This window comes from Ornithorhynchus anatinus, chromosome 1, assembly GCF_004115215.2.
Source record: "Ornithorhynchus anatinus isolate Pmale09 chromosome 1, mOrnAna1.pri.v4, whole genome shotgun sequence".
NCBI lineage: Eukaryota > Metazoa > Chordata > Mammalia > Monotremata > Ornithorhynchidae > Ornithorhynchus > Ornithorhynchus anatinus.
Window position 1 is genome coordinate 46718407 of NC_041728.1, and position 12598 is coordinate 46731004.

The window sequence follows — 12598 nt, forward strand, 5'->3', positions numbered from 1 at the left end:
CACCATTTTTATAACACTTTAGAGCTTACATAATTTAGTATGAAAGTTTAGGGAGCACTGGCTATATTTATATTGACAATAAACATAAAAGGTATTTTAAAACATGAAGGTTTACAATCCTTTACTCATGATATTGTGGTATATCTGTGAAGGCATTGCAGTGAATTTTCAAGTAGTACCTGGAAGAGTCTGTGAGATTCAGATTGTTATTATTGTTCTTCATAACGGGAAAGTGAAACCTAGAATACTAGCAGCAGCAGCATTTGTTGAGTGTCCATTTGGTATGGTATGCTGTACTAGGCATTTGAGAAGAACAGAAGAATGGAGTTACATGTTCCCTGTCCAGGGGCTTTACACTCTAAAGGGTGAGACAAATATAAAAATATATACAACTACAAATACAACCACACTTTGCTCGTCTACCAACCTACTCACTGTACCTCAATCGCATCTAGCTCACCTCTGACCTCTCACCCACAACCTCTGGAACCCTCTCTCTTCATATGCAAAAGACGGTTATTCTCCACATCTACAAAGCCTTACTGAAAGCACATCTCCTTCAAGAGGCCTTCCTGACTAAGCCCTCATTTCCTCTTTTCCCACTCCATTCTGTGTCACCCTGATTTGCTCCCTTTATTCCCCACCTTCATCTCCAGCTCCACACGCTTATGTACATATTGTAATTTATTCATTTATATTAATGTCTGCTTCCCCTCTAGACTGTAAACTCATTGTAGGAGGGGCATTTGACTGTTTTATTATTATATTGTACTCTCCCAAGTGCTTAGTACCTTTTCCTGCACATAATAAGTACTCAATTAATATGATTGATTGAAATAAAGAAGCCCCAGGTGGGACCTGGACTGAGACTCACCTGATTGTATTGTATTTATCCCAGAACTTAGTAGAGGGCTCAGCACAAAGTAAGCACTTAAGAATATTACTAATAGTAATTTTATTATTATTATTGTTGTTGTTATTATCAAAAGGAGTGCGAAGGAGGGTCCCATAATGTTCCTGCGATGACTATTTACCAATCATTATTTGGGCTTGCGAGGTTTAAGACTTGCTCTGTTGGGAATTTCCAGTCAGATAGTAGAGCTCAGTTTCTGAGATGGCCAAATGGAACTGACATTTCCATTAGAGAGGAAGATTTCTCTAGGATGCTGGATTCCACATGTGACCAGACAAGGCATTTCCCCAATCACCAATGGAATAAAGGAGTGTTCTTTAGGAGGCACAGTCTTGTCTAACCTTTGCTTTGCAGTCATCTTTATGGCTGCAACAAAAACTTAGAAGCTAGTGTTTCAGTACTTCAGAAAATCTTCTTAGTCAATAGTTGACAAGTGCTTAGGAAAGTACAATACAAGTGAGTTGGTAGACACATTCCCCTGCCCTCAGTGATTTTACAGTTTAGAGGGGGAAACAAACATTAATATAAATTAATGAATTATGGATATGTACACAAGTGCTGTCGGAAATAAATTATGGATATTTACATAAGTGCAGTCCTTGAAACGATCATGCTATTCACTGATGATTGTCCTTTGGAAGAACACCCACAAGAAGATTTGCAAATCATTTCCACATGCTTTTCAAAAGTACTGTGGACTAATGATTAGCACTAATATACCACTATGCACCTTATATAAATCCGAAATGTCCATTGATGGTACAATATTGAATGTGGACATGGAACATGTTTACTAACTCTACTGTACTGTACTTGCACTTAGTACAGTGCTCTGTATGCAGTAAGTACTCAATAAATACCATTGGTTGATTGAATGCAATTACTGTTTCAGCAGCCAAGGTAATATATTGTCCAACAATAAATGATTGGGCACAGAAGTAAAAAAATTCCATTAAGAAAGCCACCATGTAATTTTAGATAATTGACGGTTTAACACCAATGTGACATTACATTTCTGGCCATGTTGACAATTCAGAGCACTCATGTCTAGCATTGTATATAATAATGACCTCCTCTTTATGTCTTCTAGAGCAGTTTCATCAGGGCATCTTCCTGTCTTCAACATTACATAGCAAGAAGCTTCTAAAATCACAGTCTTGTCTTCCCAATAGCTTGAAAGCACTATTTTGCCTTCACTGGGAAGTGTTCTTAAGTGATCCAAAATAGGGTAGCTGACTTTCTTTTTACCAGAAGTAAAATTTGTAGGTTGAACACCCCTGACAAACCTACCTGGTAATTAGGCAGCCTTTCCCCATCTTCCAAACCCTCCTCAGCCTTTTCCTCTCCTCACGACCTTTTTATGTTTTCCTGCCCCTTCAAAATTATTTCCCCATTTCTCTGTGTTTCCTCATCCTAATCAATAAATTAATAGTATTTTTTAAGTGAATACTTGTGCAGAACACTGAACTAAGCACTTGGGAGAGTACAATACAACAGAACTGGTAGGCTTATTGTCTAGCCTCAAGGAACTTACAGTCTTTAGGGAGAGGCAGACATTAGGACAAATTACAAGTAAATATAAAGGCTTTGAGCTGAAAGTGGGGTGGATATCAAGTGCTTAGAGGGTACAGATCCTAGTGCCTAGGTAAGAGAGTAGGTGAAATGAAGGCTTAGTTAGGGAAGGTCTCTTGAAATCGATGTAATTTAAATAAGGCTTTGAATTCATTCCATCATACTTATTGAGCATTTACAATGTGCAGAGCACTTTGAATGCAGGGAGCGTGGTGGTCTGTCATATATGAACGGGCAGGGAGTTCCAAACCAGAGGGAGGATGTTGGCAGGGGGCCAGAGGTGAGACAGATGAGATTAAAGTTCAATATGATAAGGATGGCATTAGAAGAATGATGCATTTGGGCTGGGTTGTAGGAAATCAGTGAGGTGAGATAGGAGGGGATGAGCTGATTGACTGCTTTAAAACTGAGAGTAAGGAGATTTGATTTAAAATGGGCAACACTGGAAATTCTTGAGGAGAGGGGAGATGTGGACTGAAGGTTTTTTTACAAAAATGATTCAGGCAGCAGAAAGAATTTAGGGCTGGAATTGGAAGACACAGAGAAGTCAGTGAGAAGGCTGAGGCGGTAGACAAGGTTAGATCTAGACTAAGGATAAAGATCACTGTAGTAGCAGTTTGGTTGGAAATAAAAAGATAGATTTTAGTGATATTGTGGAGGTAGAACTGGCAGGATTTGGTGACAGATTTAATATGTGGCTTGAACAGGACGATGTAGGTGAAGCTGAGGTTTGATAGTTTTTAGGAGAAGGCAATGGCCCACAGTGTCAAAGGCAGCTGAGAGGTTGAGGAGGATTAGGATGATGTCAGGCCATTGGTTTTGGCAAGTAGGAGGGACTTGGTGATTTTAGAGAGGGCAGTTTCCTAGGAGTGAAGGGGGGGAAGCCAGGTTGAGAAGGTTAAGGAGAGCACAGGAGAAAAGGGAGTGGAGGCAGAGGGTGTAGACCACTTTCTCAAGGAGTTTGATAATGAACGGTAGGAGAGAGGCTCAGTGATAACTATGTGGGGGAGGAGCATGAGAGGGATTTTTTTTTTGTTGTTGTAGAGGTTTTTTTGTTTGTTTTGTTTCTGTTTTTTCTTTTTTTTTAGGATAGGGAATACACAAGCATATTGTAAAGCAGTGGAGAAAACCATTGAAAATATGGTGATCATGGAGGGAAGAAGCGGGGGCAAGTATTTTGATAACATGCAACGGGATGGAGTGGGCGGCTCAGGTGGAGAGGGTAGATTTTGAGAGGAGTTAGAAGATCTCTTTTTGAGATACTATTGGGAAAGATGAGAGAGTCGACGAAGGAGCAGGGGAGGGAGGGACTAGAGAGGAACAAGGGAGATTTTAGGGAGATCATGCCTGAAGGTTTCAATTTTCTCAATAAAGTGTGTGGCCAGGTGATTAGGGGAAAGAGCTGGGAAGACAGGAGGACAAGGCGGTTGAGGAGAGAGTTAAACATCTAAAGCAACTGGTGCAGGCAGTAGGCGTGGAAGTCAATAATGCTGGAAAAATAATATTACCAATCAGAGGAGAGGGCAAAGTTTAAGTAGATGAGGTTGAATTTGAAATAGATGAGATTGGTCTAATGTCTGGATTTCCTCCAGTGCTCAGCAGCTCATTCAGAGGAGTGGAGTATACATAGTGGGGAGGTGATCCAGAGCTGTGACTTAGTGGTTTGAGATTAGCAGGGGGAAAGCGGAGCAAGAGAGATGAGTTCAGTGGAAAGGGTTATGTTGAGGCCTCAATTTGTGCATCAAGAGAAGATAGTTTCGATATGAACACCAAATGGGACCTAATGACTTCAGAAAATTGGTGCAGGTCTCAAGACAGGAAGTCTCTGTGGGGGAAAAGGATAGATTTGTGGGGAGGGGATATGCAGGAGAGGAGGTAGGTGAGGAGGTTGTGGTTGGATAGCATAATTTTAGAGGTTGTGAAAGACTGTACAGTGACTATCGATGATGAATTGAGTATGTTTACAAGTTGGTGCGTGGGTGAGGTGTGGTGGAGCAGTAAATCAGTGAAGTTGGAGAGAGAAGCCGGTGAGATTGTGTTGTCTGGGGGGAGCCAGGAGGAGAAATGACTGGGTCAGGAACAGGTCAAGGATGAATGGAAGCTTTCCATGATGGAGTGGGGGTTCCACTGGCTGCACTTGGCTGAGGTTGAGGGGTTGGTGGGGGCAGGGGATGACATGAGGGGTTGAGGGATGAGATGGGAGTGGCCTGGCACTCTAGGAAACAGCAGGTCCTTGAGACAACAGCACGGGCTTGGGAGTCAGAGGACATGGGTTCTAATCCTGACTCCACCACTTATCTGCTGGTTGACTTTGGGCAAGTCACTTAACTTCTCTATGCCTCAGTTATCTCATCTGTAAAATGGGAATTAAGACTGTGAGTCCCATGTGGGTCAACCTGATTACCTTGTATTTAGCCCAGTGCTTAGAACAGTGCTTTGCACATAATAATTAACAAAAACTTAAATACTGTAATCATTATTATTATTATTATTATTGCCCAACTATCCCCCAACTCCTTGTGTTCTCTTTCTTTCCCCACCTTCCCTGCTGTTTGAATTATTATTATTATTATTCTTTTATTTCAAAACCTGGGCTGGAACATTCCATATCTTGCAGTCCCTAGGAGCATAACAGCAATTATAGTTGGAAACAGCTGGGTGATAGTCCTCTCTCAGGTTTCCTCCTCCACCCCAGGTGACTTGGTCTACTTTGGAGTTTACCCTGAAACTGTGCAAACCCAGCTGTATAAAAACAGTAATTATGTATAGTATGTACATACTATAGTATTTGTTAAGCTCTTACTATGTGCCAAGCATTGTTCTAAGCACAGGGGTAGATAGTAGGTAATCAGGTTGTCCCACATGGGGCTCACAGTCATAATCCCCATTTCACAGATGAGATAACTGAAGCACAGAGAAGTTAAGTGGCTTGCCCAAGGTCACACAGAAGGCAAGCTGCAGAACTAGGATTAGAATCCACTTCCTCTGGCTCCCAGGCCCGCACTCTTTTCACTATGCTCCACTGTAGGGAAGAGAAAGGGGAACTGTGAGGGGAGGCAATGGGGGTTGGTGATGGGGAGGTGGGAAGAGTAAAGAGCATAAGTATTTGGAGGGGAGCATGGGAGTCATAAGGTAAATATATATATGTATATATTTATCATAGAGGATGTGAGAGAAGGAAGGAAGGTTTTAAGAGGGCCAGAGGGGTGGAGTGACAGAGGCTGGTGTGAGGATTGCCAGGTGGAGGCACCAGGGAGGTTCACCACCACTGAAATCAATCAATCAGTCAATCAATCAGTGGTATTTACTGAGCACTTTCTGGTTGCAGAGCACTTTATGATAAAATCAACTTGGTAGGCACGTCCCCTGCCCAAAATGACTTAACAGAAATACAGTTTCTGTTAAAGTAAAAATCAGACCCACTGTCACATCACATCCACAAGGAAACTGGATATTATCAGGATATCCAGAAAATATGATATAGGAATTGAAAAACATGAAGCTTCAAGTAAAGAGGGTAGAAGAAATATTTTAAAGATGTGAAGGCACACTCATAAGCAATGTAGCATACCTATAATTAGCCAGGCATAATTTTAGATGGTAATAATAACAGTATTTGTTAAGCACTTACTATGTGCCGGGCACTGTTCTAAGTGCTGGGGTGGATACAAACAAATCAGGTTGGACACAGTCCCTGTCCCATGTGGGGCTCACAGTCTCAATCCCCATTTTACAGATGAGACAACTGAGGAGCACTGAATTGAATTTCATTCATTCAATAGTATTTATTGAGTGCTTACTATGTGCAGAGCACTGTACTAAGCACTTGGAATGTACAAATTGGCAGCAGATACAGACAGTCCCTGCCCATTAATGAGCTTACAGTCTAATCGGGGGAGACAGACAGACAAAAACAATAGCAATAAATAGAATCAAGGTGATATACATCTCATTAACAAAATAAATAGGGTAATAAAAATATATACAATTGAGTGGATGAGCACAGTGCTGAGGGGAGGGGAAGGGAGAGGGGAAGGAGGAGAGGGAAAGGGGGGGAAAAGGGGGCTTAGCTGAGGGGAGGTGAAGGGGGGGCAGATGGGGAGCAGAGGGAAAAGGGGAAGCTCAGTCTGGGAAGGCCTCTTGGAGGAGGTGAGCTCTAAGTAGGGCTTTGAAGAAGGGAAGAGAACTAGTTTGGCGGAGGTGAGGAGGGAGGGCATTCCAGGACAGCAGGAGGACACGGCCCAGGGGTCGACGGCAGGATAGGCGAGAATGGGGGATGGTGAGGAGGTGGGCAGCAGAGAAGCGGAGCGTGTGGAGTGGGGAGTAGAAAGAGAGAGGGAGGAGAGGTAGGAGGGGGCGAGGTGATGGAGAGCCTTGAAGCCTAGAGTGAAAAGTTTTTGTTTTGTGCGGAGGTTGATAGGCAACCACTGGAGGTTTTTAAGAAGGGGAGTGACATGCCCAGAGCGTTTCTGCAGGAAAATGAGCCAGGCAGCAGAATGAAGAATAGACTGGAGCGGGGAGAGACAGGAGGAAGGGAGATCAGAGAGAAGGCTGACACAATAATCCAGCTGGGATATTATAAGAGCAATTAAATGACTTGCCCAAGGTCATGCAGCAGACAAGTGACATAGCTGGGATTAGAACCCATGACCTTCTGACTCCAAGGCCTGTAAGTAAGGTAAGTGGTCACCCCATTGAGGCACATGGGTAGGTTGAGAGGGTGATATCTGGTGCACTCAAAATGGCCAACTCTAGGGCTATGCAAGATGTCTCCTGATCCAGAGCTCTCATCAAGATGGCCAGCATCTATAGTCAGAGTCCCCACTGCCTCCTGTCTGCTGTGGTACATGTGTGGCAGTTTTCTTTGTTTCATTTTTCAGTGATTCTTCCTCCTACCCCAACCTCCTGCTGTTTTCTCAAGTAAGTGCCTCTGCCACAAAGTTTGCTTTGCATATAATTTTTATTTAGGCATTTTGAATCACCTGCTCCCCAGCATAGAGCATCTGCTTATGCCCTGGGCACCAACATCTGATCCTTGGGATGCTGGAGCCGCCACCCTGCCCACCTTGGCTCTGAAACTGGGCACCAGAGGGTGCTATGGGGAGGCACTAACAGTCAAGGAGTCTCAGTCCTATGCCCTAAAATCACTGATGGCCAGAACAGCTCTCCTGTCCTGGGAAAGCCTGGGGAGGAGAGATGGGAGTGTGATCCAGCTACCAGGTACTTCCATCACCAGAACCTGTAGAATGCCCACTTCCCGTCTCCCTAGGCCTGTTACCTGTACTAACCCATTCATCCAGGGACCCATGGGCATCTAGCTGCTGCCCAGGAATTGTGGGATTAGCCCCATTGTGAGTGGCACAATGTGGTGACCTAATTTGATGTACTTTTCAGATGTCATCAGATCATGTGAAGGAATGATGGTCAGTTGAGCTCTTGACTCATGCCAAGGCTAGCGTGGTAGGCACTCTAGGTGCCTTCCAATAGCTAAGTGAGCTATGAAGGATGAGGAATAATTTAGAGCAAAGAATCAGGACAGAAAGACCAAATTTTAAGTGGTACCTGACACTGCGTATAGCACATGATTCAGCACTGCAAAAGATAACATTTATAACTGCACCTGTTGGTAAGACACTGGTCTCTTCAACTTCACCTGGGTATCAGGATACAAGTTCACCCATTCACACTATCTTTGAAATTGGAGATCAGTGTCTCAATTCTCAATGAATTCGGTGATCTATTATAGGATATGCAAGGCAATGCCACAGCAGCCCTTGGGATTGCATGACAAATCATTGAAATGAAAGTAATTGAATCAAATATCAAATTATCCAAGGCACCTTTAGAAAAAGGAAGAAAAGGGTAAGATACGATTTTTATTCCCCATCTTCCTTAACGTCTTGAGAGTAACTTAAAATTTGGGCTTATATTTTGTTTTCTGGAAGCTTCAGGATTTGCTACATTTAGATAATTTTAATTTTATTCAAATTTTGTCACTGTCAAAGTATCTCCAGGCTAGCCCCATATGTTCCCTAGAGTGAGTACCAGGAGGTCGTACTCACTCTTACTCTTTTTAATTTAAAGCAATCTCAGAGGAAAAGTTTTTCAGATCCTACAGGAAAACAACTTATAAAACAGCATGCTCTCTAAACTTCATACATCCTCAAAGCTACAATATCCCCTCTGCACATTAAGGTTTAACTGACTTCAAAAGGAATTCAATGTGCAGAGGACATCTGGATTTAGGGGAAGAGGAAAAGAATTCCACATGTTGACTTACGTGTCTGAAGACAAAATGTTTCTTTGAAAAGGAACCAACCTCACTAGCAGTACCATTTTCCCTATCTCCTTCCCAACAGAGCCCAGGTAAGCTGATGAAGGAGATCAGCATAGAAGCAAAGGGTAGTGTCTCTCTGTTCTCTTCTGCTTAAAATGAAAAGATAGCACAATACACTTGAGCTATTAAGAAACAGTGAGAGTGGCATTTATTCCTTGCAGATATAATGACATGGGAAATATACTGACATAGGTTATTTGCCAAGCTTATCCAATGTAGAGTTTCCAGATCAAATCCAGGGTCTTCAAAGCTTCCATCTTACCCACTGCTTCCTCCATCCTTTAAACACACATACACACACACACACCCCACCCCCCTGCTCCTCCCATAAATGTTCTTGGTAAGGTGCTGAAAGGGACCCTTTTAACTGAATTTCTAATATAATATGCCTCTTATATCGACAATTAGCGACAAGCCTCATAACCCTCATGTGTGTTTTTTTTTCAGCATTAGACCCTTGTGTAGGTATTAATAGAAAATGGCATTGCACATTAAACCACAAGTGTTTCTAAAGCTAGATGTCTTTCTTTTCTGGCTTTAGAAAAGTTGGGGCTGAAACTAGGAGGTCTTAATAGAACACAGTTTTTTAAGGTGCAGTACTATACTTTATTTGCAATTAGAAACAACTGGATTGTTGGAGTCTGGGAAACTCTTGAGGTTGAACAATCCTAATCATATGTAGAACTGGTACGTTACAAATATTCGCAAGCAATATTATCCCTTAAGCATCATTAGTAACAACAACACAAACAAAATTAAAATACTATTTATCTTGAAAATCAAATAATAAAATCAGTTGGTTGTGAAACACAACAGTATATTGTGGGGACAATATTGAGTCATGATTATAACATATTTTGGCAGCCTCAGATGGAAAGTATTATTGTAGCTGACTACAAAGTGGCATTTTGATATGATAATTGGACTTTATTTCATCAACAGTTTTAAAAACTACCTTGTAGCAATTTATATGTCAAGTTGTTTACTTATTTTAACAGTCTTAGGAATCATACTTATTTCTGTATTACTGCATTTGTGGATGTATCTACATTATATTTGGTTAAGTATTATAAGATGATATTTTTCAAGTAGTAAGAAGTGCTGTGACACTTAAGAACAGTTGGAATAAAATGGATATTTCAAGACCCATCTTGCCTCAGGCTTAAATTGAAGGATTGCAGAAGGATTGAAAAAGTTGACTAGCAAACAGAAAAATAATTTAAGATGTCTGTGCATTACTCTGTTTTCAGATTTGATCTAATCTTGATCAGGACCAGTATAATTACTTCGATTCTCCAGTTAATTCCTGAGGGTGTTTCTATGAGTACTACTCTGGATTTAGATAATATTGTTATTCTTCAGTCAGTCGTATTTATTGAGAGTTTACTGTGTGCAGAGCTCTGTACTAAGTGCTTGGAAGAGTACTATATAACGGACACATTCCCTGCCCAAATTCTTGAGGACACATTTGTCTAAAGAACTCCTCTGATCTCATTTGATCTACATAACATCCTATGAGATAGGGCATATCATCTCCATTTTTAAAAGGAAGATACTGAGGCACAGTGCATTTAAATGACTTCACAAAAGTCCCTGAGGAGGACCATGGCAGATTTGGGTGTGAAATCTATATCATCTGATATTCAAATGCATGCTCTGATTAGATCTCTATGACTGCTAGTTTCACTGTCACTGACATTTCGGATGGAGAGGAGGAAACCAGGGAAGTCACTCTGTGGTTCTCCCTCCCTCCTCCACCCCTCCCATGGAAGGTAAATACTTGGCTGAGCTAATTAGAGAGGAGGATTGGGGAGAATATGGGGGGAGGAGGGATGACAGATGGTTGGAGGGAGAGATTCTTGGCCAACTTGGAAGTGAAGGGTGAGGTGAGCTCTGTGTATGGGAGAGCAGGATACAACAAATGTTTGTACTGTAGACCCTGGACTGACCCAGGGAAAAGGGAGGGATCAGAGAGCATTCTGAATTAGGCTTAGGATACCCTGGAGGTTCAGAGTCCAGAGTTAGAACTCCAGAGGAGAGAAACTCCTGCCTTTGAGTGGGATCAAAGAACATTGAGAGACCCTGCTCCTGTAACTCTCAAAATGGATGAAACTGGAACTTGACATGCCTCAAGAGAAGAACTGTCCCAAGAGCTTAGTTTAGTGCTCTGCCCACAGTAAGCACTCAATAAATACGATTGAATGAAATGGGAAGGATCAGAAGAATAGGAGCCCTAAGATGCACAAGGGAAGTACAGAGGGCAAGGCTGTTTGAACCAGAATTATTTTTGTTGTTCCTAGAATAAGAAACCATTAAACCTAGTTAAGAGCTCAGATTTTAGTGCCTCCCTGTGATGGGGTTGGAGAAGATGTGGATGCCAGGGAGGCACATGGTTTGGGGAGCTGTGGGAGAAGGAAAAAGCACTTTTTCTGTGAGCTTCCTGCAGTCTTTCCAGGGATTTGGGTAATAGGTTAGTCTTCAATGACCCCTTTGCCTCTGGAGGAAAGCCCTAGACTTAGTTTGCAAAGGGTGGCAGCAAAAGGGTGAAGGGACTTGGAATGAACTGAGGAAAGGTCCCTGAGTTAATAATAATAATAATAATGTTGGTATTTGTTAAGCGCTTACTATGTGCCGAGCACTGTTCTAAGCGCTGGGGTAGACATAGGGGAATCAGTTTGTCCCACGTGGGGCTCACAGTCTTAATCCCCATTTTACAGATGAGGGAACTGAGGCACAGAGAAGTTAAGTGACTTGCCCACAGTCACACAGCCAACAAGTGGCAGAGCTGGGATTCGAACTCATGAGCCCTGACTCCAATGCCCGTGCTCTTTCCACCGAGCCATGCTGCTTCTCGAAGAAACTGAGTTAAAACCTGTGTATAAAGAATGGGAGAACTGACTGATTTAAGCCTCTCAAGACCCAGTGGAAGCTGATTTGGGTTTGGGAGCTCTTAAAGTGACTCCAGGATTTAGGACTGAGAACCCAGGGTGATGTAGCAACCTCCCTATTTGCCAATGAAGGACTTATTTCCTTTCTCTTTTCCTGATTCTTCTGATGACTCATACCTGGGGTAGAAGTGTCTATTTGTACAAGCCAAGCAGAACTCCTAAGTGAATCTCTTCAAGACAGATGAATGTGATATTTTGGGAGAATGAAGTAGTGGCACTTGAACTTCTGATTGAATTGTGGCCTTGTGAAACAAAGTCTGGGTCCCTAAACCAAGCTACTGTTTACACAGTAGCACAGCAATCAATCCATTTGTTAAGTAAAGAAGTAGTGGGGAGTGGAGAAAAAGGATGAAGACTTCGGAGGACAGTTTTTCCACCCTCACAAAAATATGTTTTAGGGTGACATAGTGTCTTCAGTAAGCTTACATTAGCATATTTACCCTCTCAGAGAAGATGAGCGGTAAGTAAATCATATTTATTGATCATCTACTGTGTGCAAAGCACTGTACTAAGTGCTTCAGAGAGTATAATATAACAATATAACAGACACATTCCCTACCCACTTACATTCTTACATTCTACTTACATTCTAGAGGGCAGCAGGTGGAGGGAGAGAACTATGTGAACTGGAATCCACAGAGCAAATCTTGTGGCATTTCAAGTCAGATTGGAGCAGGGAACATTTTAGAAGAGGAAGCTTCGGAAGAAAAAGTTTGCTTTCTAGGTCATTCTAAAGATTTGAGAATTGGGTCCATCACTTGCATTTAGATATTTGTATAGTACAACAAACTCTCATTTACTTGTAGTGGGGAAGTTTTCAAAAATAAC